General features: G+C 40.6%; 1 protein-coding gene and 1 long non-coding RNA gene across 2 annotated transcripts in view; one reads left to right on the top strand and one right to left on the bottom strand.

Moving 5' to 3' along the window:
• HPSE2 (heparanase 2 (inactive)) overlaps positions 1-26,576 on the top strand; it is a 660,133-nt gene that overhangs the window by 518,401 nt on the left and 115,156 nt on the right. The window lies entirely within an intron of this gene.
• LOC116573165 lies at positions 1,990-26,576 on the bottom strand. The gene is made up of 4 exons (XR_004278629.1): positions 26,377-26,576; positions 18,546-18,649; positions 2,280-2,515; positions 1,990-2,170 (listed from the first exon to the last, which is right to left on the bottom strand). It is a non-coding gene; the product is annotated as an uncharacterized LOC116573165 (long non-coding RNA).

Here is a 26,576-nt window from a genome sequence, read left to right as displayed (position 1 = left end):
CAAACCTTGTACAGTCGAGATTCCACATCTACTTGTGGCCTGTTTGAACTCTGCTTGAGAGTGAATTTTTCCAGATTGTTTTCTTTTAATGCTAATAGAAGACATTAGTTAACGTCAGACGCAACATGTTGAAAGCAGATGGGAGCATCTTGGCCGAGATCAGATGCAGTAGGAACCCATCTCTTAGGGAGTGGCTGAATTGCACTTGCAGTTAGGTGCTGATCCCTATGTGACAATGAGGGGATTTTCCCAGGACACCAACTTCCCTAGGAAAGAGAAGGAAAGGGAAGGCTGAAGAAGACTGGCAAGAGCAGAGATCTTGGTTTGTTGGGTGACTCTACTGGCCAATCAGAGAGATCCCACTAAGTTCCGAGAAGATGCGCTCGTCAGAAATATTACACGGGTTACCTTTTTCACAGACATCATGGTCACAGAGAAAAGTCACACTCCTCTCATTAGCTCATAGACTGTCAGAGCTGGGATTCCCCTTTGAGGAGATCCAGTTGCACCTCCTATAACAGAGGAACTGATAGTCTGAGTAGAGGGGAGAGGAAGATACTGAACCCGCTCTAGAACCCGCTTCCCTGTGCCCTAGTCCAGTACTCTTCCACAGTAAGCAAACTCAACTGAGGCCAGTGAGTGTTCCTGCTGTTTGCTTCCCTCTGCCTATTTTGGCCCTGCATTCCCCTCATTTTCACCCCTGCCTGAGACAAGAGGCTTCCAAGCCCAGAACAGAGAACAGTTTCGCGCCCAGTGGTAGCATTTCTATGTTTCAAAAGAATCACTATAGATTAGAGGATGAAGTAATTATTGTATCACTGGTCATATGTGACTCCAGGTAAGTCACAAATATTAGAACTGACTGGCACAGTTGCTTTTAGTCACAGGGCCCGGCTACCTCAAGTGTGTGTGTTGGGGAGCGGGGTGGAGGGGCTCTGTGGTGGCTAATGTACGGTTGGGAGGGAACTTTCAGGTTGTAACCATATGGTTTTTTGTTTGTTGATCTGAGCTTATAAACCCGTGGAGATAAAACAAAATAATAATTAGTAAAGTCTCGTGCCTAGCAGAGTTGCGCAGTGGAAGCGTGCTGGGCCCATAATTAGTAAAGTCTCTATGAAGAGTCAGCATTAAACAAATATACTGCTACACAAAAATAAATGTTCACTGACCATTGGGCACTGAGGAGGAGACTAGTAATAAAAAAATGAATAAACAGATAGTAGAGTCCTATAAAAAGGAGTCAGTGAGGGCTGCTTTGGAGTGAGTGTATAGGACAAATTCTCTGAGAAGGTAACATTTAAGCCACGAGCCCAGTGACAAGAAGGAACCAGCCATGCAGAATTTTCAGGCAGGGGAAGTGGCTAACACAAAGTTCCAAAGCAAGAATGGACTTTTCATGTTTGAGGAGATGCAAGGATGCCAAGTGATGGGGGCCTGGCAGAGAAGGGGGAGACTGGTTGGACATGAGGCCACAAGGGGTCAGATCCCATAAGGTTTTGTAAGCTAACAGGAGTTTGACTTTATTGTATGTAGTATGAAAAGCCACTGGAGGGTTTTAAGCAGGGAAATAATATGATCTAGCTTTTATTTTTAAAATATCACCCTGGTACAATTCATGCATCAAATATTAGTTATCATTATTTTAATAATGTGGGTGATACTTAATAATTTTCAGACCACTTTAATACATGGTACCTCAATAAAGCTCCATCCATTCTGTCCTTCCTTTTCTCTGTCCTTCCTTCTTGCCTCATTCCCTCCCTCACTCAAATCTCATTCGCTCCTCTTGATCTTATACAACTTGCTGATCATTATTCCTAGCAGTGGGCCTCTTCGATGAACCAAAAAGACAAGATCCCTGAACTCTTGGAGCTTATAAGCTAGAAGCACAGTGAGCAATGGAAAATAAATAAACATATAAACAAGATAATTGCGCTTTGTTATAATTGCTATGAAGAGAGGCTGGTGGGAGAAACTATTTATACTTACTTTGCTGAAGAGAAACTAGGGTTCTATGAAGATATTAAGTGGCTTATCCAAGGTCCTACAAGTATTGGGAACTGGGACTCTCAGAGTTTTGCAGTTCTAAATTTCATTTTCATTTCTCTTCCTTGTTGTACTCTTTGCTGTCTGTTCTGTGTTCTGAGGCCAGTATTTGCCTTAGTTGGTTCTGGAGATGGAAACAGGCATGTTTAGGAATGGGAGAGAAGAAAGTCCTAGGCTAGAAAAAGATGGTCTTTGGGTGACCAGACAAGCTGGATTTCCAGAGATGGACAAACCTGGGTTCCATGTCAACTCTGTGTGCCTTTGCTGGCCATGTGTTGGTTAAAAATGCAAGTCCTCATGGCTTTGTTCTCCTCAAATGAGAGCTGCTGTGGGTAACTTCCTTTCAAAGCATGGCACAAGAGACTTCAGTTATAGGTGGTGGCTGCAGAGCTCACTCAGGTCCATGCAAAGCTAAAACAAGTCCCACTGATTCAGCACAAAGGCTCCAGTAAGCTGGGCAGCTGTATTTCTGGAAACACCAAATTGTAGTAAAGAAGCTGAACATAAAAGCACATAAGGTAGCAGACTTTCTTTTTATCTTTCTTTGCACTAATAAATTCTGCACCTTATAAGTAGAGCACTTGACAGCTGGGAGAGTGTGTCCCAAGTCTCCCCCAGAAAGAATGTAGGAGGCTAGGCCAGGGCACCGGCTGAACAGACTTTGCCAACAGGACCTTGGAATGAGTAATGGAGGCAGACCTGGGAGTTGTACTGGCACCACCTCAGAGGGTTGTGCAGTTCATAATCAAACGTTGCCAATAAAAACCTGTGGATTTTACATGGTGATGAAATCTCCAAGAGAGTTTGTTAAGAGCTTAGGGGATCGGTAAGTTGTGCTTTGATTGTCTCCCAGAAAAATCAGTAATTTCTATTTCAGTTTCTTTAAACTCAGCTCAGTATTTAAGGAATGGATCTTATTAGCAAACACTGTTTTGTTTTTGTTTTTGTCACTTCTCTTCGATAAACTTAGAAAAAGTGAGGATATGGCCTAATGGCTCCCCAGTGCTTATCCCAGAGGACCCCGTCACCTGCCAGTCGACTTTGATCCCAGCTTGTGGGATTCTAGCAGCTCTGGCAAAGTAATTCCAATAGCACCCTTTTAGTCTAAGATAAGAGGGAAGATGAGGGTGGCCTTTAAAAAAGAAACTTGTCTTCAGAAAAGATCATTTCCAACTACATCCCAGGTTCTTTATGGTTGTTCTTCTAGAAAAGTGCCAACACTCCTACTGTTGGAGAGTTTCCCTCTCCTGGGAAGAGGAGAACATTTAGTTCAGCAGTGCTTCATCATCGACTCCCATCCCTTGCCCCTGACCCTCCTGCCACTGGGAAAGAGGGAATGTGTGAGTCTCCACAGCCAGTCAGCCAGTCAGGGGCTCCCTCGGGAGTAAGTGATGTTTGTGCAGAAGAGATCTGCACATTTGGTGGACATAGTCCAGACCCCACCAGCCGTGGGCATTTCTCCTAAGAGAGGGTTTTGGAATTTAGCTTTCTGCTTTTTTTAAAAGCTTGATTTACAGTGCTTGCAGGGAAAGGAATGGTGAATTACTAGTCAACATCTTTTTAACTCCCACGCCAGCCAAGCAAATATAATTCAATTCAAAAGACATTGACACTTCAAATGTGTCTGGCTCTGTGCTAGGTATTCTGGGGACACACAGATAAATAAGCTGTGGTTCCCTCATCTGCAGAGCTAACAGTCTAGCATGTGTTTCTGTTTGGGGAATTACAGTTTAGTTCTCTATTTAGAATAAAACAGAAGGCTAGTTCACACTGGACTGCATTTTCTATACTGGGTATCGTGGTGGCGAGATTTATATTTGATGTCACCTTCGTTTTTGCCAACTGTCACTGCTGAATAATAATAAACATTCAGTTCAGCCAAATGCACATTTATTGAGCACTTACTATTTACACTGTTGTGGAGTACAGGCAGTGGTCATGGACTGGTGTACTACCCGATAGTTTATGGTGGGATCAAAACAATGGCTGTGGTTCCCACAGCAACATGCTCTCGCCAAGCCATCACTGTTCAGATGTCATGTGACTACTGGAAGGAAACTGAATCTTAATGGTGCCTGCCTAACTCTGCTGGTAGCCTTTCCCAGGAATGAGCTCCCAAGTGCTTAGAAATGTTAGACATCACTCTTATGCACCACACAGCTGCAATGCAGACAGAGGATCAGCTTAAATCTGTCCCTTTCTTGAGGAAGAATGTCCAGTTACAAACCCTTGTTCCATTGATGTTTGGTTAATGCACAATTTCTTTTTGTAAGAACAATACCGCTTATGCAGGAGGCCTCATGGGGAGCAGCAGGAGCCTGGGACTAGAACAAGATTCAGGGCTGCTATTCCTGACTCTGCCATTAATATGTGTCTTTGATACAAGATAGGTATTTTTGCTTTCCTTTTTCTCATCACTTAAATGCAATAAAAACATCTTTTCTATCTGCCTCCAAAAGATACTGTTACAATCCTTAAGAAAATTAGGGAGGACAATAGGATTCCAATTTCATATATATTCATACACAAAGAAAATTACTGGAATCTCTTCATACATCTAAATGATAAAGGTGGTTTTCTTTGGGCAGTGGAATTACAGTTTTAATTTTCTTCTTTGTGGATTTTTTTTTTTATATATATAAAGTTTCTGCAGTCAGCATTACTGCTTTTTTATCTGAAAAAAAAAGTTGTTTTTAAAAGAAAAATAGACTGTTTTGAAAAAATCAAGTGCTTTAAATAGTTAAGCAAATATTATCCCAGCCTACTTCATTTATCATTCATGATTCATTCATTCAGAAACACTTCTTATACTTATTCTGTATGCTAGATACTGTGCTGCGCCCTAGGGACACAGTCCCTGCCCTGAAGGGGCTTACAATGTTGATGGGAGACAGAGGAATCAGCAGGGACTGAGGCAGAAGTGCCTTAGCAGGACAGAGGAGGAACAGAAGCCAGCCTGTGTGGAGGGCAGGTATGCGACATTGAGGAAGGCTTTTTGGAGGAGACAGTGCCTGAGCTGGATCTTGAAGAAGGACAAGTTAGTCATAGGAAGAAGAACTTGGGGTCTGGGGAGGATCTTCTAAACAAAGGCAATAGTACACGCAAAGGGACAGGGGCATTCATTTTCCAGAGAGTCACAGTGGATGGATCATGAAAAATTTCTTAGGAAAGCTTTCCCCATTGCTGTCCGGTGGCCACACAGGGTGTGTGAAAATTAAAGAATTCAAAGCTGTTTATCTGGAGGTGGTGAGGCGGGGGAGGTACAAAACCTAGCCAAACCAGCCTGTGACCTGTTTCTTGGTGTAGCTTCCTTTCTTTTTCTTTTCATTCCCGTGGGAGCCATCAGGAAGATGAAAGAAGCAGAGCGTACCTGTTTCGGGGTAGCTGTGATGTGAAACCCAATCCTCTCATTAGAGGCCCTGACAAAGACTTCTCCATGAGCAGCCTTTCTTTGTGGGGCCCTGTGGCTGCTGAGGGAAGGCCATCCACGCTGCACGATCAATCACTAGGACCCAGGCTGGCTCATGTCAGTGGCCCTAGCTCCTGGGCTGCGTGCCCAGTGGACATGACTTGCTTCTTTCCTCTTCTGTGCCTCTAAACCCTGGCCTCCCAGCTCAGAGCTTGTGCCTGCACCAGCAGACCAGGCAGGCAGCTCTTTTGTCTCTAATGCTTTAAATAGAAGTCCCTTTGATTTTTAACTATCGGTCCTCATCCTTTGCTTATTTATCAACCTGAGTGGTGCTCATGCGGTATCAGTAGCATACCTCAGCCCTTATAAGGGCTCACCCCGTTGGGGGCTGCCTAGGGGAGGGGAAGGAACTCTGCCGCTCAAGTGGGAAGAAGCAGGGACTGAGTGCAGCCCTGCAGTGCTCCTGTTGCTGGAGTCTTCATTTCCTGCTTGGAAAAGGGGGTTGCTGACTATGCTGGGGTTCAGGGTGGGGAGTGCTTAAAGGGAGTGCTTAAAACTATTGGCTTTGGAATCACACTGACCTGCATTTCAAACCCAGCTCTCCCGTTTGCTGGCTTTCTAAACCTCAGTAAATATCAAATTCCCCTCATAAAATGAAGGCAGCAATAGTGTCTAGCTCACAGTGTTGTTGGAAAGGATTGAACAAGCCAATGCCTGTGTATCTTTTACCACATAGTAAATGCTCAATAAATATTAGCTGCCATTACACTTTGTAAGTGTAAAATGTGGTAAGTCTCAGTAATAATTATCATTAATAATGCGAACTTAACTGTGGGGAAAAATACATTTGAATATTTGTATAGATAATCTGGAAATCAACTCAGATAGTGGTAACTAAAGTGTAAAGGGTAGATATTTTTTGCAAAAATGAAATTACTAGAAAATTAGAAGAAAAACAAAGGAAGGAAAAAGGAAAGCTGTGATTCTTGCCCTTGAGAGGAACTGACTGCAAATGGTTAAAGCCAAACTAAAAATTACAATTTATTTTCCTCCTGAGAAGATGCTGCCACCTTTCCCAGTGAAGGCAATTAAGGCAATAACCACACGGCAATACCAGCTCTAACACCTTCATCTGGTATTTATAAATGGCCCAATAAGCCCTGGAAACCACTATATGTCACATGGAAGTGCTAATGACAGCACATTATGTGAATCACTGAGAAGCAACAATTGAAAATCTCTCTCCGCCATCAACCATTTATATTGTTCCCAGATTGCAGTACTGAGGGATTGCAGTGACAGCAAGGCGTGCAGCAACCTAAATAAATTAGGGAGAAGAAGCAATTACAGCCCCATAGCCTTTGAGCTCAGGAGCAGGGTGCCATCCTCGAAGCAACCTTCACATGATGGAGGAGCAAGGCAAGCTCTGGAAATGAGAAAAGCTGCACCTCACCTAACCCCATCAGTTCGCCTAAAACATTAGAAAGAACATTATCTAAAAATAATCTGACAAGGAAAGAGAGGAAGGGAGGGAGAGAGGAAGAGAAAAGAGGAGAGAAGAAACAGAATGCGCTTTGGTGGGTTGGAAAGATCTCTGGTGAGTGCCATATATGACAAATTTAAAGTTATTTCTTAAGCATCTATTCCAAGCACAATGTGCTCTGACTATGACATTTAGGAACCAATGAGTAGGACTCTGATAGAAGCGACCTGAGAGCCAAAGATAATACATGATGTTCTCTCAAACTCAGTTATATTTTGTTGTTGCTTGCGTAAATAAAAACAGAAGTCTTTTAAAATAGAAATAGGACATATGCACATAAATATTGTTTTTAACTCTTTTTTTTTAAAGATTTAAAAAATGTTTTTGATAGAAGACACAGTGAGAAAGGGAACACAAGCGGTGGGAGAGGGAGAAAGAGAAGCAGGCTTCCCACTGAGCAGGGAGCACAATGTGGGGTTCGATCCCAGGACCCTGGGATCATGACCCTAGCCAAAGGCAAACACTTAACGAATAAGCCATCCAGGCACCCCAATTTTGTTTTTAATTCTTACTTAAATACACTACACTATTTATAAATTTTTAAAAACTATCCATCATTAGGTAGCTTACTTTCAACTAATATCCATCTCTGTTTATTTCATCTCTGATTTGGTGGGGTTTTTAAAAAGATTTTTCACTTGGGCGCCTGGGTGGCTCAGTGGGTTAAACCTCTGCCTTCAGCTCAGGTCATGATCTCAGGGTCCTGGGATCGAGCCTCGCATCGGGCTCTCTGCTCGGCAGGGAGCCTGCTTCCCCCTCTCTCTCTGCCTGCCTCTCTGCCTACTTGTGATCTCTCTCTGTCAAATAAATAAATAAAAATTTAAAAAAAAAAAGATTTTTCACTTATTTATTTTAGAGAGAGAGGGTACACATGAGCAGCAGGAAGGGCAGAGGAAGAGGGAGAGAATCTCAAGCAGACTCTGTGCTCTGTGCAGAACCTGATGCAGGGCTTGAGCCCATGAACCCAAGATCATGACCTGAGCTGAAACCAAGAGTCTGACACTCAACTGACTGACCCACCCAGGCACTCCTCTGGTTTGTTTTTAAGCATTGAAAGGATTGACTAGAACACATCATTTTGACTCACTCTAAATCGAACTTGAGCAGACCTGTCTTCTACTCCAGAACTCACTGCTCTCATCTTAATGTCAAAATCCTTATAGCCTTTCTTCATTAGAACAGTGATTCTCAAGCCTTATGCACATTACAGTCACCTAGGGGGCTTTTAAAAAATGCCAGTGCGTAAGTACCACCTCTGGAAATTCTGAGTCAGCTGGTCTATAGAGAATGCCAAGTGTTGGTACTTTTTAAAGTTCCCCAGGTAATTTCAACATGCAGCCAGATTTGAGCACCACTGGGCTAGAAGTTTCCATTTACCCTGCTTAAATCAGAAATTACCCTTCCCCTTTTCTCTATTCTTTTGTGCTCAACCTTTGCGTCACCAATCAAGATAGTAACAAAATTTTAATATGGTCTATCATTAATTCATTTGACAAATATTTATTGACTGTTATTTACCAGATACTGTTCCAGTTTGTGAGGAAATAGAGGTGAAGGAGAAAGGCAAGACCCCTTCCTCATTGGAGGTTACAGCCTAGTAGTGAAAACTAAAAATAAACAAGTAAACAAATAATTAATTACAAAATTCAGACTGGTGTGTAGGAAGCAAGCAGCCTGCTAAATTGAAAAATAATAAAGAAAGGATAGTGCTTTAGAAAGTGTTGTCAAGGCAGTCTTTGAGGAAGAGGCAGCCACCAGAGGAGCTGGTGGGAGAGCACCGCATTCTCTCAGAGGGAGGAGTAGTGTCTGCAAAAGCTGCTATAGGGAGAGGCCCAGCTGCACATCAGAGGTCCTGCAGTGCCTCTAAGACCACCCTGAGGCCTGGTCTACCCACAGCCTGCCACAGCCAGCCAGTGAACTGCCTGATTCAGCTTATCTCGGGCTCTCCCTGCACCTACCTGGTCCCTACTCTACACTTGGCAAACCGTTTTGCCTTCTGTGAGACTAATGGTAGTATATCCCACCGCCTGCCCCTCTGTCTAGAATCCTCAGCTGAGATTAATGCCTACTGTGTCTCCCTGCCACTGAGCTGGCCATCTCCATGGGCACCTTTGGTCACCTCTTCAGGCTTTGGACAAGAATGGCAGAATGATGTCACTTGTGGAAGCTTGCAGTGAACATATGGGAATCTGTCGTACTATTCTATTTTTGTGTATGTTTAAAAATGCCAGTGATAATTTTTTAATGTTCCCATATTAGGGTGCTGTGACATATATGAAAGCAACGCACCATTTTAGTTGTTCTGAGACATGAAGAATAAAGTTGTGTTCTCTCTCTGTGTTTACAATCTGGAGTGACAACACATAAAGCCTTGGAGACTCTAGCCAGTAGGTAGTGATGTGAAGGTCTGTCTTGTTCCCTCAGTATGTATCTCCAGAGAGAGATCTCTGAGTAGAGAGATTCCTACTGGCTGGAGGGAAGGAGCTGGAAGGGAGAATTGGGGAAGACCTGTGCAACATGTCCCGAGTGGACATTTGTGATAATAATTACCCAAAGAATACATGCTCCTGAGAAAGCTCCTTGCCCTGTGGTCCTGAGACCATAGAAAGGAAGGAGAGGAAGGAGTGCCTTAGGATAGAAGGAAGAGCAGGATTTCTAGATCTGATATCAGGTTCTGCCACCAACTCATTCACCCTGGGGTACTGGGTGCTCTAGGTCAAATTAGGGTGTTGAATGTGATCATCAAGATCCCCTTTAGCTCTGAGGTTTTCTGATTCATCTTTAAGACTTCCATAACAGTATCTTCAGACAGACCTCCCAGCCGAACTTATATTAATAAAACCTTAAAATAAGAATAAAGGGGTGCCTGGGTGGTGCAGTCAGTTAAGTGTCTGACTCTTGGTTTCAGCTCAGGTCATGATCTTGCGTGGTAGGATCTAGTCCAGCACGTTGGGGTCTGTGCTCAATGTGGAGTCTGCTTGAGACTCTCTCTCCCTCTGCTCACCCATCTCTGTACTCTCTTTCTCTTGCTCATTAATTAATTAATTACTCTTAAAAATATTAAGTTAAATTAAATTAAATAGCAAAAAAAAAAAACCAAAAATCTTTAAATAAGAGTATTTCACTTTTAAATCATTCAGGGAGGAATCCCTCTTTTCTTAAGATTCTTGTAGCCCTGTTATAGCAGCTTACACTTTCTTTTGTTATCAGAGTTGTTTGGGTGCATCTAACCTCCTCTCTCTGACTGTAAGCTCTTTGAAAACAGAAACCACCCTTCCTATATTTTTATCACCTGTAGCCCTTCTCCCAGGCAATCCTTCCCTGCACTCTAAAGATGCTCAGTGACTGGGATTCTAGGGGTTGCAGTGCACTGCTCAGTAATGGCAATAGGGAAGGTAAGTTTTTACCATCAGGTGTTGTGTGCACACTGGGAGGGAGTAGAGCTTGGTGCTTAAGAGACTGAGCTCTGGAGTCAGATTAGATGTGGGTGTGAATTCCAATCTCCTGCCTACTTGCTGTATCACATTTGGCAGATTCCTCATCTTCCATCATCTGTATGATAGTGATGCTAATAATCTATGCCTCACGGACTTAAGACAGTGCCTGACATTTAATAAGTACATAATAATGTGACCACTGTTATCTATTCTAAATACACAAAAATTATTCCTTGGAATTGGATGAAATTCTAATATCTTGGGAAAGATGGGAACATGTGGGAAACAGCCATCCTCAAAAGTAGGTACTACTTAAAAATTATAAGTAACAGAAAATATTTCAGTTACGATAATATTAGTTGGCACATAGAGACTGTTTTAGAATCCAAAATCCTTCAAATATCATTTCCTACTCCATATAGCTATCCAATAATAGTTTTCTTCTTTGGCTTCTTTGACTTTATTCTTTATGTCCTGCTATAAGTTTCCATAGCTTATGTCCATCCCTTAAATCATCTGGCCTTTCCAATTTCTTGATAAGATAGGTAGGACAGATATACCAAACCTGTTTGGCAGAGAAGAAAACTGAGGTCGAGAGAGGCCCAGGAGCTTGCTCAAGGGAACATAGCAAGGTAGAGCCAGTGGTTCTGAGTTCTGGATTCTTCATTACTACTTGTTTCTTTCTTGTGGTTCTGCCACAGCTTTGTCAAGTCAAGAATTCAGGTTGTGGCCATGAGGAAACAGAAAAGCTGGCTTCAAGGTAAAATAAAATGATCCAGGAGATAAAACCTGGTAGTTAACAGTGGCTGACTCTTACAGATTTACATTTTTACTGAACAATGAATAAAAAGAAAAGAACAAGTTTTCAATTTCATGCAGCAGTAGGTTAGTTTCACTGCCTATATTGAATGTATTAAAAGAGCAATATAGAGGGTCTACTGCTCTTAAGGTAGTTTTCACTTTGCCCCATTATTATATGTGCATACATCTACCTCCTTGATAGTGGGACCACTAAAACCTTTAAAACCCTGGGACCATGAGCAGTGCAGGAACTGGACCATCCTGTGATGATTAGCCCTCTGATGATGGATAATTGCAGATCGAGAAGTCAAATAAATTGTTTGGGAGAGCCACACCAGGGCATTTGCTTCCTTAAGGAAGGTCCTAGGACAGCTCTGAAAGACAAAAGATCAGTAATGTCCCTTCATTAATCTTCCTGGAAAGTACTGCAAACAAGGCTTTGCCATGAATACAACCTGATACAGACCCTTGGCCTTGAGGCCAAATGGAATAGGAAAGAAGGTGGTGGCAGTGTCCAAGAGAGTGTGCCAAATGCCCTCAGTCTGTGCAGCAGATTCAGTTATGGTTACAATGGCTGGAACAGCGGGGGCTATAGAAGTAACATCCGAATTCAGTTGGTAATAATCTAACATAAGTCTCCAATTCCCATTCCCCTGGACACACAGGGCTGTAGTATTGAGATATTGCATCTCTTACTATCTACGCTGCCTTTTAGACCTTAATCAAGGTTGTGATTTCCTTTCTCCTCCTGGGACCACTCAAGATGGAATTGGGAGGTAGGTTGGGGAGTGATTTACGTGGCCTATTCCATGTGAATATTCCTATTACATGTCCCACTACTTCTCTACATGTGACTCTCCTCAATCAGAACAATCCCCTCTGGACATTATGAGCATTCACAGCACAAGCATGTAAAGCATCAATGCCAATATACATTTAGTAGAGAATGTATGTTGGAAGCCACAACAACAGGACATTGAATTGGTCCCATGGGTCTCACCCACAAGGTCACTTTAGATTTATTTTCCCTACTGGGAACCTTGCCCAAACCTTATTAGCTGAATTCAAGAGCTCTCCTCCCCAACGAAATGGATAGGATAGTGACTTGGGAACTTGAATCTAACAGAGCCATGAGAGTTGAGTTCCTTCCTCCCTGAAGTTTCTCACATACTTGAATGTATGCATATGGATTTTGGTCCCCATGGAGACAGGGAGACCTCAGTCCCACCTCTAGTCATTTTTCTTCTTAAAACAGCTAAAGCTAGGATAGAGGGGCATGAAGGATGGGGGCCTTGAGGGAGAGAGCAACTCCCTACCAGTAAGCAAGGCTTTGCATTTACATTAATTTAGGGTTTTAAAAAATAACAGCTTTATTGAGATAAACTCACCTACCATTAAATACTCTTTAAAAGTGTACAGTTTGATTGTTTTCAGTATATTCATGGAGCTGTACAACCATTATCACAATCTGTTTTTGAATATCACCCAAAAAGGAGACCCCGATGCCTATTAGTAGTTACTCCTCATTCTCCTTTCCCCCCAGCCCCTCGCAACCATCAAGCTACTTTCTATCTTCCTCGATTTGCCTGTTCTAGATATTTCATGTAAATGGAATCACCCAATAGATGGCCTTTTGTGACTGGCTTCTTCCACTTACCATTATATTGTCAAGGTTCATCCTTGTTGTAGCATGTGTCACTACTTCATTCCCTTCTGTTGCTGAATAGTATTTGCACTGTGTAGATACATCACAATGTATTGCTCTATTTATCAGTTGATAGTAGAACTGTTCCTGCTTTCTGACTGTGATGAAAAATGCCACTAGAAAACATTAGTGCATATGTGGCATATGTTTGCATTCCCCTTGGGTGTACACCATGGAATGGATCTTCTGAGTCATGCATTTAACTATTTGAGGAGTTGCCAAACTCTTTTCCAAAGTGATTTCACCATTTTGTATTCCCACCAGCAATGTATGATGGCTCTAGGTTCTCCATCTCCTCACCAGGACTTACTATTGTCTGTCTTTTGATTAGAGAATGGTGACTTAGAAAAATCCTAGTGAATATGAAGTGGTTTTGATTTTGCATTTCCTTAATGACTAATAATGCTGAGCATCTTTTCATTTGCCTCTTGACCATTTATGAATCTTCTTGGAAGAAGTGTCTGTTCAAAGTCTTTGCCATTTTTAGGGGAAGGGGCTTTTCATCTGTGGCCACTTTGACCCACTTCATCACCTGTGTGAGGAGCTACATAAGATGCTCTTTATCAGAAGATAGATAAGCCTTGCTGTATAACACCCTCACCAAGAACATGCAGCAAAAATTGGGGCTGGTGGCCAACTGCCTCTCCCAATAATCCATCCACTTGGCTTAATGTTCTTGGTTGAACTCATATTTACACTTGAGTGTGCCACTCTGTCAACCACTCTCATTAATCTGACTGACAGAGGCTGGGACCAAATTTCTTCCATTGTTTCACAGAGTGTGACGATTAATATTATATATCAAGTTGGCTAGCCCATATTTGGTCAAACATTATTATAGATATTTCAGTAAAGATACTTTTTGGATGAGATAACATTTATATCAGTAGGCTTGGAATGAAACAGATTATCTTCCATAATGTGGGCGGACCTTGTGCAAACAGTTGAAGGCTTTAATAGAAACAAAACTGACTTCCTCTGAGCAAGAAATAATTCTGCCAGCAGACTGACTTTAGACTCTAATTGCAATATAACTCTTCCGTGGGTCTTCAGCCCACTGGCCTACCCTATAGACTTTGGGCTTGCCAGTTTCCATGGTCATGTGACCCAATTACTTAAAAATCAAACTCTTAGATAGACAGACACACATAGACACTCTATTGATTATTGGTTCTGTTTCTCTAGAAGACCCCAATATATATAGCATTTGATTAAAGTTTCCATCAGCAGGACCTTTATAAAATAATGATCATATTGTATTATAAATTCACCTGTTCATCTCTTTTTCTTCTCCTCTCCCATGAAGGAGAGAAACATTTGAGTTGAAAGAGACTGTGAAATGTTGGGTACACAAACTTTAGTAATCCCTGTCTTCCTCAAATGTAGTAGACACTCAATAAAGTTTTGTTGAATAAAAGTGGGACTGCGTGTGTGAGTGCATGATTGGTGTTCTTCTGTAGCCCATAGTTGCCTTCCTCAATATCTCTATCCAGCAAAAAGCCCAGCTATTGTTCAAGGTCTGTCTCACAGATCAAACCCCTTTTGGCGCTTTTCTTTAACTCTTCTAAGTGAATGTTTTTTCTCCTGCTCTTAAATCTCATTAACATTTTATCTATATCCCATTATACATTTAGTAGGCATGCTGTTATCTATTAATACTTAGTCTTTTGCAAACTTGTCATATTTCCCTTTCTAAAATATAAGTTCTTTGAAAGTAGGAACTTGATACACTGATCTTCTACCTCCTCTAGCAACCAATCCACTGTCAGTACCTAATAGACACTCAGAAATTTTCTGCTGAATTGGGTTGTCTCAAACCAGGATAGGGAATCACTAGCCTAATGTGCTAATTACCCACAGATGGTCTTAAAGGTGTTTCTGATTATTACTTAGCAGTTCAGCTTCCCTTTAGGAAACAGCCTTTTTGCTAATGATTGCTTTAACTACCACACATCTCAGTAATGACTGGTTACCTTTAAAATGAGCCAATAACTAGATGTTTATAGAGAGCATATATGTGAAAGACCTCTGAATAGAACCATAAAAGGTTCATAGACCCAGTAGCATGGGTGTTGAATTGTTCAAGAAATCCTAGTTCATAACCTCATTATTATTTTCATCTTCTGAGCTACCATGAAGCAAGAGCCTGCTATATGCTCAGAAATAGATCATTTCATACCATGTTTTTTAACCCTTAAAACAAATGGGAAGACTATCTTTCTACTGTTGAGGAAACAAGGGTCCAAAGAGTTTTGGTAATTTACCAGGAGATCACTGACAGCCCACCTAATTTTGATATTTTGTTCATCTCTAAGCCCTTTGGAATCTGTCTCAGCAGTGTGTCTCAAAGCTAAGCCATCCGCTGTCATTGGTCTCTTATCATTTGAAACCTCTATAGCTCAACTGGATCATCACAGTAGCCTCCTCATGTTTCTCTTGCTTGTAGTTTCTCCCACTTCTATTATGTCTTCCACAGTATCAGTAGAATCATGGTCATATCATCTCCCTTCTCCAAAAACCTTTGTTGAATCCTTATTGTTTACATACTGCCCTGAATTCCTAAGCATGGCATTCAAGGCTTCCCATAATTTGGACTTGCCCTATTTTTCTCATCCTGTTTCTAACCAGGTACTCCTGGTACTCCTGGCATATCTTCTACTGGAATCACCCCTACTCATTATTACCATCAACACACCCAAGACTTTGCTTCAAAGTCCATGTTCATTGCCACCTTCTCCAATGTCTCCAGTAAGAGTCTCTTACTCTCATTCTCTTGTAGCACTTTGATTATATGTTATCCTTGGTCCTCACTATACAATGCTGTCCATCATAGTTATAAATATACAGGTCAGTCCATCCTTTTAGACAATGAGAAAACTGAAGGCAAGGAATATTATGACTTATTGTGCCTGGCACATAATCAGTACCTAAGGAAAGATTATTAAATTTGCTGAATTACATTGAAATGAGCTTGATTTGGGGTGAATAAGCAATTAGAAGCATGTCCCACTGAGGCACAATTACAACCCCTGACTAAGGAGACACTGATTATAAATTCCTTAATCATTCTCTATACTGTAAGTCACCAACCATTCAGGCAGCCGTGTAGCAACTACAAAGAGTAGTTCTGTTCCTACAGAATGGCATCTCAGATATATTCAGGGTTTTTCTAGCTCTGAGAAGCATCTGGTTGTGGTGGTTCCATACCAACTCAAATAAGACTTGAGAGGGGATTTGAAGGGTGAAAGAGAGCTTGCCAAATGAAATGTCTTAGAAACACCAATTTAATGACTTACATATAAATTAATCATAAACATGTGGATTAGATTTCCCCAGAAAAGGCATGTTTTGGCTCTCTGTGGACCACAAATGATTGAAAAATGATTGGAGATATTTCCTGAGCCCAAAGACAAAAAAGGAACAAGTCTATACTTCTTTAACTGCAAATATTAGTGCAATAGATAAATTGTCCAGGGGGGTCTGGGGAAGTTAGAAATATGGACAGGAAATAAGAAAATGAGATTCAGCTTGAAATTATGCTCCAGGTACATCTGGGGCAAAATAATCAGAAACAGAGAGATTTTTGTTTGAGTGAGAACCCAATAAAGTTATGAAGACTATAAGACTTTCAGGGTGATTTCTAGTTGGCATGGCTCATGTGATATAAAGCAGGTCATTCTTATTCTTGAGGATGCAATAGTCCTTAACTATGGAATATGAGATGTTACTCATTGCCCAGACAGCATAAACAAAACCTTTGCTTTTGATTATATCAAGATTTACTGGTGGAAAAAATGTTTGGCTAAAAGTCATTTTAGAATGACTTTTGCAGATAATTCAAGGAAATAAATGACAAAGGTCAAGACTGTGGTCTTTGAGCAGAGTCCGGAGGCAAGATGGAGTCTGAGATCCAAAGCAAAATATATTGAAGCTCAAGTTCCTTCCCTAGGAAAGGACACAGTCTTTGAAGCCACAGGAGACCTTCCTAGAAGTGTTTTATTCTCCCTTGCCATTTTAACATACTTCTTGAAGAGCTCAGACATTTGAATAGACGAAACTAAAGTAGACATTATAGGCAACTTCTGACCTTGGCAGTTGGGCCATGCAGTGTTTTACAAATACATTGAAGTAAATACCAAATGCTCTAATACCAAGGAAATGCAAAGAAGTTTCCTTTGAGTCTAGAAAAGAGAGTTGAAGAAAGTAATCTATTGCTTTCTAGGTGGCAGGATATCTTACAGAAGTCTCTGGATGTATAATGAAATGTGAGAAAAATGATAACAATTAATAATGATAACAGTCTTTTGCATTTGTACAATGCTTTGCTGTTCATATGCTGCTCCTTATAAATTGTCCTATAAACTTCTCAGTCACTACCAGGTAATGTTACTATCTCACGTTTACAGATGAAGAAACAGAAGCACTGAAATGACAAATAAAATTTGCTATCCAGGGGCAGTGTCAGGGACTCAAGTCTGGTTCTTCTGACTCTTAATGCAGTATTCTTCCTGTATCTAAATAATTTACTAGCTTATTGGTATAACTTTAAAGGAAACAAGATGACTATCGCTTGTTGAAAATCTGTCTACATAATTCAAGGTCCTTGATGATTTGATTGAGTAGATGGTCTAAGCACTTTAGTAACTCATTTAATGCTCACAATAGGACTATGAGGTGACTTTATTATTACCCCCATTTTGAAGATAGATACAGTTGCACAGGGATTAAGTGACTTGCCCACTGGTTATAAGTGGAGGAGCTGGAATTCAAATGCAGGCATTCGGGTTCCAAGACACTCTCTAACCAGTGCCCTGAACTGATTTTAGAAACTTCTTTATCATAAATACCATGTCCCATGGTCAAGGAAAAGCTATATCAGAATGAAATTGGCATCTAATTCTGGGAATATCTAATCCTGGGGTACAGATTTCAATTAATTGCAAAGAGAATTCCAAGAGTGAAAAAAAAAAAGTGGGGGAGTGATATTTAAATTGTGTACTACTTAAATGTTGTGACACCTGGAAGTATAATGAGAGAGTCCCATTAGCAGCATGGTGGCTTCTTCCTTCTTATCAGGGAATGAAGAGAATGGAAAGTCATCTTTTTTGATTAGGAGAAAGGGGAAAGGATGTAGGGTTTTGTGTTGGGACATGCAGACCCTGGCCTTCCTCTCCTATTTTTCTACCCTTGCTTTATAGAGAAGGATTGACCAGGGCACTTGGACCCCACAGCTGACCTCTTAATTCAGTTCATCTCTTTGTTTAAATTTACCAACTTAACGGAGACAAGGGAAAATGGTGAGCATCTGGGTAGTTGAGTCACAACTGCCAAAACTCTTTCTCTTGACAGGCCAACTAAATTCTGCAGTCATTCTATAAGGGGTTTGAGTCAAAGATGAGGATTTCAAGGGAATGAAAAGAACCATTCCGATCAAAACTGAGGATGAAAGAGAAGTCATGTGAAGCAGTGATGTGCACCAGTGTGGAATGAGTGTGGTGCAAAGGGAAAACACTTCAGCGGAGAGCCGTGCAAGGGACTGTGAATCAGATGATATGAGCATGGGGGGAGGTTCTGGGAGAGTAGGAGAAAGAATAGCAGACTCACAGGTGATGTGAGGTTGTCTTCTGATGTCTGAGAGGCAGTCACATTAAGAGAGTGTAGATTCTTCCATAAATCATAGATTTCTTGTAAGGCACAGAGCTGCACCCCTGGGTGAAAACCAAAAAGAAAAGGATTTCAACTCCTGCTAAAAGTGATCCAGGATTTGAAGCCCAAACCTGACCCCAGATCACTTGTCTTAACCACTATGCTATTTTAACTGGAGGGCTTGAATGTATACTCTACAACTCAGATAGTTTAAAAAAAACAAAACAAAAAACAAAATTTATTTCACTAACCTATTCCCCTGACCCCTAACCATGTTTGGGAGTAACAGAACAACAACAGAAATCAACTTGCTGGTTAAAGGTAGCTCAGTCTTCTTTTCTTGCTAATTTCACAGACTTTTCAGAGTTTTGATCTCATTCTCCTTCTTTTCTTCCTCCTAGATGCCATCTGGGTACAATGGGGTGCTGACATTATATGCTAGTAATGAGGAGGGGCTGCATGGGTCCTGTGCTGTCATTGGGATACTCAGTGACCTTCACTCAGTCATCACCCCTTAATTACTCGACACACTCCTGGTATTTACTGAGGTGTAGTGGCCACTGCCAGGTCTTCTTGGCTTCATATTGGCAGCAACTGTTGAGCATTGGCATTACCATTGCTCCATGCTAAGCCTCCCATACTCTGGGATGTACTATCACCAAGATTATTCCAGAACACCAGTCCCCTCAGCAGTTCTGTGTGGTGTTACAGAACCCTTGGAAATTCATGGATCTTCTATAGCCAAGTGGAGGCCATGGCAGATGGGTGACATTGACTCAGGCTCTCCCTTTGCAGAATCACACCAAGCCACCATTTCTGTGTCATGGTACTGCCATCTGTATTGGTATGTGAGGTTCCCCCCACCCCGGAGTTCCATATGGAAGTGGAACACATGTATGCTCTTCTTTCAGTCCCCCCTTCTTCCCGGCCTGAGAACTAGAGGGATGAACGGGGTCTCTTTTCTGTGATCCAGGCAAATTCCTAACCCTGGTCTCATTCCCTCAGAACCTTCTCTGTCATATCCTCAATCTTCTCTACAGTAAGGCCTCTAGTGGAACTTTATGTTCACCTCGCTGAGCTTTGCTAGATAAGAAAAGTTTTAAGAATTTGAAGGAGTGGAGTGGACTACTGAACAAAATCTGTTTTCTAAGACTTTGCCTCACTAATGTTTTTTAGGCTATTGAAACTCAAAACTGAGCACTGACCCTTCTAGTCTAAGTGGTTTCTGACTTTCTAAAGAAGCTTGAATGTTCTTGATTCAATATAAAAGGAGCTGAAGGGCAACAAGATTTACAGAGAATGAAAGCTAAAATTGGTTACAGAGAATAAAAACTAAATTGGTTATTTCATGTATTCTTTTGTTTCAGTGAAATATTTTATAATAAAAAAATTTAAATACATTGGTTTAAGATTTTAAAATAATCATTCTCATTATACTCTACTGCCTTCTGTAGTGAAGAAAATCAACCAAAGCCTGTTAGCATAAGGCTTTATTCAAAAATACCAGACAAGAAAATGTTCTGAAGGAGTGTTCTAACTTAGGGGAAGCAGGACAGAAGATTTTAATAGGGCTTTTAGCAGAAGGGGTTAGCTGAAGTTCAACTGGTTTCGGGAATAGCTGGATCAAGACAGTTCTCAGAAGAGGGAGGAATTGTACATGTGAGTTAGCAGCCGTTGTTTGGGCAATTTGATTTTATTAAGAGTAGAGAAGAACAGCTGTGGGAGACAAGGACATACTAAGGCCATAGTGGAAAATTCTCTGGCCTTAAATGTCTCTTAATTTACAAAGTGGAAAAATATACCTGGTACTCTATTTAGCATGTGAAAGGCTGTTTTCTGAGCAACTATTCTAATGATATGGCCATAACCCATCTTGAGGATTCTGTCTCTCAATAACCAAATTTGCAAATTTGTTCTAAAAAAATGATATGGTTCAAGAGACTTTGAATATAGCAGGCTTTTAATCCATGTCAGCTTGGCTGGTTTGAGAAGAGGCTCTGCCTTTGAAGAACTCACCAAGCAACAAATGAGACGGATACAAAACAAATTATCCTAGGAGTATGTTCAGAGTTTTGAAATTTCAAGGAAGAAAGTGGCATTTCTGCAGAGGAAATGACATTTGGTTTATACCTGGGAGGATGATAATGATGATAAAAATAACATTAATATAAGCTATGGTTCACATAGCCCTATCATGTGCTAGCCACTCTCTATATACAGTATTTCAAATCTTCAAAGTCTCCTACCATCTTCATCCTTCAGGTACTAGAACAAAAGTACCATAGACTGGCTAGCTTATAAACAACATTCATTAATTTCTCACACTTCTGGAGGCTAAAAGGCCCAGTTTAAGATACTAGCAGGTTTGGTATCAGATTTGGTGAGACCTACTTCCTGGTTCATAGATGGCTGCCTTTTCTTTGTGTCTTCCCATAGAGGAAGGTGTGAGGGATCTCTCTGAGGTCTCTTTTCCAAGGGCACTAATCCCATTCAGAAGGGCTCCATGTTTATGACCAAATCATTTCCCAAAGGCCCACCTCCAAATACTATCCCCTTTGGGGTTGAGGATTCAACACATGAATTTTGAGGAGGGATGGAAACATTCAGTCTATAATATCCACTGAGATAGATCTTTTCTTAAGAAGGAGTAGAAAGTGCAGCTTACAGAGATCAAATGACTTGTCCAAAGCCAAACTTATAAATAGCACAGCTCTGATTTGAGCCCAGCATAGTCTGGCTCCAAAGCCTACCACTGTTCTGTACCAGTATATCCCAAAGTGTGGGGCAGGCAGCAGGTAAGGGGGTCCTCTCCCTAGAACACCTCTAGGTGTTCTGTGAAGATGATTAGGAATAAAAGCATGGTATGAGATTACATAACACTGAATCCCACAGTGGGGGAATTATTCTCATGTCACTGTTCTGTTAAAGTCTAAGAGAAAATTTCAGTTTGATGGAATAAGTCCACACCCTTCTTAAATCTTGCCGATCTCCTATTTTACAAAGAGCCTCAGGCTCAGTGCTTTTGGTAGCATTCTAGCTAGAATTTAATAATGTATTTTTTCATAGTAATTATCTTTATGGTTACTTCCTCACTCTAGAAAATGATGCTTTTTAAAAAATTTACATAGTTTGATACAAAGTTTCCAATGTATATAATTATTTAAGTTAAAAAGGAAGTAGTCTTTTTTAAATACTGGGAACATACTGGTAGATATGTATGATGAATATGTGACAGTAGAATTCCCAAGTGACATTGGGACTCCAGAACCACACCTTACTGATGAGGTTTACACTAGACATGTGTGACCATGAGACAGAGCTGCTGATGGTGAAGAGAAAGGAACACTCTAAAGAGAGGACATGACTCCTAAGATGAGAAGCATATCCAAATATGATGCATTTGGAAACAGTGACCAGTGTGGGCAGCTAAGGTGTGCATGATGGATATTGAGGCATGGAGCTGGCAATGTTATTATACACGAATCCTCTACCTCACTATTCCATAACAGAGATGTGACTGATAATAAACAGAATCCAATTGCCTTTTTTGTTATCTATGGTGAATTCTCTTCTTTTGAAGGAAGCTGCCATAAACTTGATTAAAAATTAGAAAAGCTTTTTCTATGTAAGTAGGTAAGAAATGAGGATTAAGGGAATCAGAATATGCTATCCCAAAATATGCCACTTGTTTGGAGCTGAAGGCAGTTAAGAGGCAGTAAACCACAGAAAGAACTGTCTGCCTCCCTCATTGGCCTAAAAGCAGGACATAATTTCTCTTTTTGAAGGATTCCATAAATCCCAAATCATCCATACCAGGAGGATGAAAAACTATGATCATCACTGGAGACAGAAAGTCAGCACCAAGACAGGTTGGCACAAACAAACCTTACTTAAATAACCCTTACCTTCTATTAGATATAATAGTTTACCCTACAGATTTACCTCCCCACAGTTTACTACTCCTAGAAGCCCAATATCCTTTTCCTCAGTCTTGCCACTTCACAAATCTATCAATCACCCTTTGTTAAAATGGTAAGTAACCTCTGAATCTCACTGCTTCTTTGGGTCTTTTCTTCTTTTCTATGAATATCTCTATGCATGTAAAAATTAAAATATTAACAGCAAATAAAATTTGTATGCCACTTCTCCTGGTAATCTGTCTCTCATCAGCCTAATTTCACAGACTTCAGAAACAGAACCTAAGAGGATAGAGGGAAAGTTCTTTTCTTCTTCTACAGAGGTCTTTTAAGCAATTGAGCCCCATCACAAGTTTCTCAGAAGGCAAGTGAGAAAAGAATGAGGCTGTTTTTAGTTTGAAAAATACACCCCTATATTGAGATGTGCCTGTCTCCTTTGAGAAATGTATTTTTAGGATTGCCTGGGTGGCTCAGTTGGTTAAGTGTCTGCCTTCAGCTCAGGTCATGATCTCAGGATTCTGGGATGGATCCCCAGGTCTGGCTCTCTGCTCCATGGGGAGTCTGCATCTCCCTCTTCCTCTGCCCCTCCCCCACCCCCACACCTACTCTTTCAAATAAATAAATAAAATATTTTTTTAAAAAAGAAAGAAATGTATTTTTTGGAAAATTTCTGACTTTTCCCAATCCTTTATCTCCAGTTATTTCAAGTAAAAAATAGTAGGAAAAATAAGTGAGAACTTATAAATGAAATTATACTCATTCCCAAGTCTATAAATTAAATCATTTCTGTGAAAGACAAAAAAAAAAAAAAAAAAGTTGTGGTGACAGTCAAACATTCTTCTGCAGAAAGCAAAGCCTAAGGAAGAGATTCTTAGGTTCCCGGGAACACACTGCTCTCTTTTGCTTTTGATTTGTACAGAAAAGAGGGAGAATCTTTGAGACTGGGGAGGTGGAAAAGAGAATTAAGTCCCTCAAACACCTTGGGTTAATAATGATACTACTACATGCTATGTCACTGAGCTGGCCTTAGGGTGAAGGGAGAGGAGGGGAAATAAAGCCAAAGGCAAAGGTATGTCCTTTTCCCAGGGTGGAGTCTGCCTATGCCCTCCTCATTTAATCATTAACAAATTGTCACTTACCAAAAATATACCTATAATATAAAACATTCTACATCAAATAAACATCAGGCAATCATTCTCTTTCAAAGAAACTACTTTAGAACAACTTTTTAAAACAAAGAAGTGCTTGTGGTATAATTTGGCACCTTTCTTGCTGATGATAACTTTCCATGGAGCAACCCAAGATTCAGAGCAAACCATGTGACTTAAGGCATTCTGGTCAAGGCTTTGTCACACTACCACCATCTGGTAGCAACAGAACAAACTGCAATGGTTTTCTTAAGTGATTGGGTCATTAAATTATTAGAAACCTCTAAAAGAATTTGTATTCTTATAGAATATTTAAATTCTGTTTTCTGTCTTTGTCTTTCTCACTTTACAACCACAATATTTTGTGACTTTCTTTTTTATACTCTCCTTTGTAACACAGGAACCTTCTATTACTCATCCCTGTGCAGGTCTGGCCTTTTAGGTAGGAAGGCAAGACACCTGTCTAGATATGTGCTTGGGGCTGCTGGCTTCCTTTCACAAATATCCACTAAATATCTTGAACACTAACTTTCCAGGATATCCCCAAAGCAACTGATGGTTGATAAGGCAAACATGTTTATTTTTTCTGGTAAAGAAACAGTACTGTATACAGCATGTGAATTTGGTTAGAATTTGGTAGGAATCATGATAAAATAGGTTAATATTGCTGGACAGCCAGGTGGGGATTTTGAGGTGAGGGGTTCAAAGGAGCCTTGGGGTATAAACTGTTCTTTGCTATTATCCATCAAAGGGTTGGTGGGCCTCCCAGCAAGTTCCTGGAATGCATAATTAAATTATTTCCATATCTATCATAGTTGGGCAAGAATTTTGTGAAGTAGTAAAGTTATATTGAAGAAGACAGTAGGATAGTAAAGTCAGGTTACCGTGGACAGTGAACTGTGTAAGTATAGATGGTTTGGGTTCATACCACCCAACCACCAATTCCTTATTTCTGTCCTTACATGGCTGAAGATTCATTCCAGTAAAGGCTTTTTGGTCTTCAGGGTAGCACAGTGAAAACTGCCCAGGCTTTGGAACTAGTTGATTTTGCCTAGCCTGCTGCTTGGTAAGCATTCTCTCTCTCTCTCCACACTCCCTTTCCTCTCTGCTTTCAAAGGCTTCTGTTAAAATGTGGAGAAATTGGAACCCTCATACATTGCTGGTGGGAATGTAAAATGGTGCAGCCACTTTAGAAAGCTGTTTTGGAAAATGTTAAACATGGAGTTACCATATGCCCCTGCATTTCCACTCCTAGATATACACCCAAGAGAATTAAAAACATATGTCCACACAAAAGCTTGTACATGGATGTTCATAGCAGTATTACTCACACTAGCTAAAAAGTGGAAACAACCGAAATGTCCATCAACCGATGAATGGATAAATAAAATGTGATATGTCTGTGCAATGGAATATTGTTTGGCAACAACGGAAACAAATTATTGTACGTACTACAACATAGGTGACGCTGGAGAACATGAAGCTAAGTGAAAGAAGCCAGTCACAAAAGACCACATATCATATGATTGCATTTATATGAAATGTCCAGAATAGACAACCAGATAGACACAAAAAGTAGAAAAGTGACTGCCTGAGGCTGGCTGGTGGGAGGGAGGGGTAAGTGAGGGGAATGAGGAATAACTACTAACAGTCATAGGGGTTCCTTTTGGGGGGGTGTTGAAAATGTTCTAAAATTGATTGTGGTGATGGTAGCACAGCTCTGTGAATATACTAAAAACCACTGGATGGTACACTTTAAATGGGCAAGTTGTGTGATATGTAAACTAGGTCTCCATAAAGCTGTTTTTTTTAAAATGTTCCCATAAAGTCACAGTAAGAGTCATAGTATTAAAGAATACATTGATGATAAAAGAACTGATCGTTGAGAGCAAAATTCCAGGAAAGGCATTTGTGGCTGGTGAAGAACACATTGGGGACTGGGAAGGAACAAGACTGGAGAGCGGAAACGCCCCTGTTGTGATGCTCTAGCGGCGTGGACCTGGCCTGCTTCAGACCCTGCCTGGCTTTGCCCTAACAGAAGCCAAGTCACGCAGGGGTAGCCTCAGTGCATTTGGCACTCAGAAGGAGATCAGTTTTTAACATTCCCTTTCCTCAAAGTGATAGCTTTTTGTAGTGATAATCAGTAATAGCATTATTTTCTTGACTCCTTTTTTAGTATTAAAACAGTTGACAATTTAAGAGTGAATACATTTCTATTTTCAAGATGTTTCTATTCAAAGAGAGTGTTCAAATTCAGTAACAGTTTTTAGTATGAGCTAGAATTTGCATTTGTCAAACAAGAATAGTGTACCTCATAAGTGGTATTCTGTTTTAATGTTTCAATTTCAAACACAAAATCTCCAAGTGGTCACATAAAATGGCAGAATTGAAAATAACCCTAGTTCTGTTGTATCATCCTTAAGGTCACCAAGCAATCACTATTTATATAGAGCTGGTGGTTTAAATGTAGGTATATTCAGTACCACTGGGTGTGAGATGGGAAGCACAGGCTGGAAAGAGAGCTCCCACAGTGGAGAGCAGCTTGAATTGTTACAAAGTTATTCTAGAAAGGAACATGTGTAGCCAACTCCATGTGTGTAGGGGACCCACTGAGTAACTGGGAGTTCTCAGAATTAAGGTCCATGTAGAATACAGTTTTTAATGAACAGATATGTTCTGAAAATGTGCTAATTTGAAGCTTACACATATATTATTAAAACTTACCAGTAACCACTGTAGTTGTTTGGAAGTTAGACCAACAAAAAACTTTTTCAAGGAGGAGTATTTTATCACTGGCAATGTTTAGAATTGTTGGCACATGGTGATAATAAGAAGCAGACTGACTTTTAGTCAGTTTTATTATTGTTTTTTAAATCTCTGCACGTAATGCACCCCCTCGATGCCTGTATCCAAGACAGACTGCC

The sequence above is a fragment of the Mustela erminea genome, chromosome 14, assembly GCF_009829155.1.
Source record: "Mustela erminea isolate mMusErm1 chromosome 14, mMusErm1.Pri, whole genome shotgun sequence".
In the NCBI taxonomy this organism is placed as follows: Eukaryota; Metazoa; Chordata; class Mammalia; order Carnivora; family Mustelidae; genus Mustela; species Mustela erminea.
Note: the sequence above shows the minus strand (reverse complement) of the source record. Positions and strands in the feature narration are given on the sequence as shown.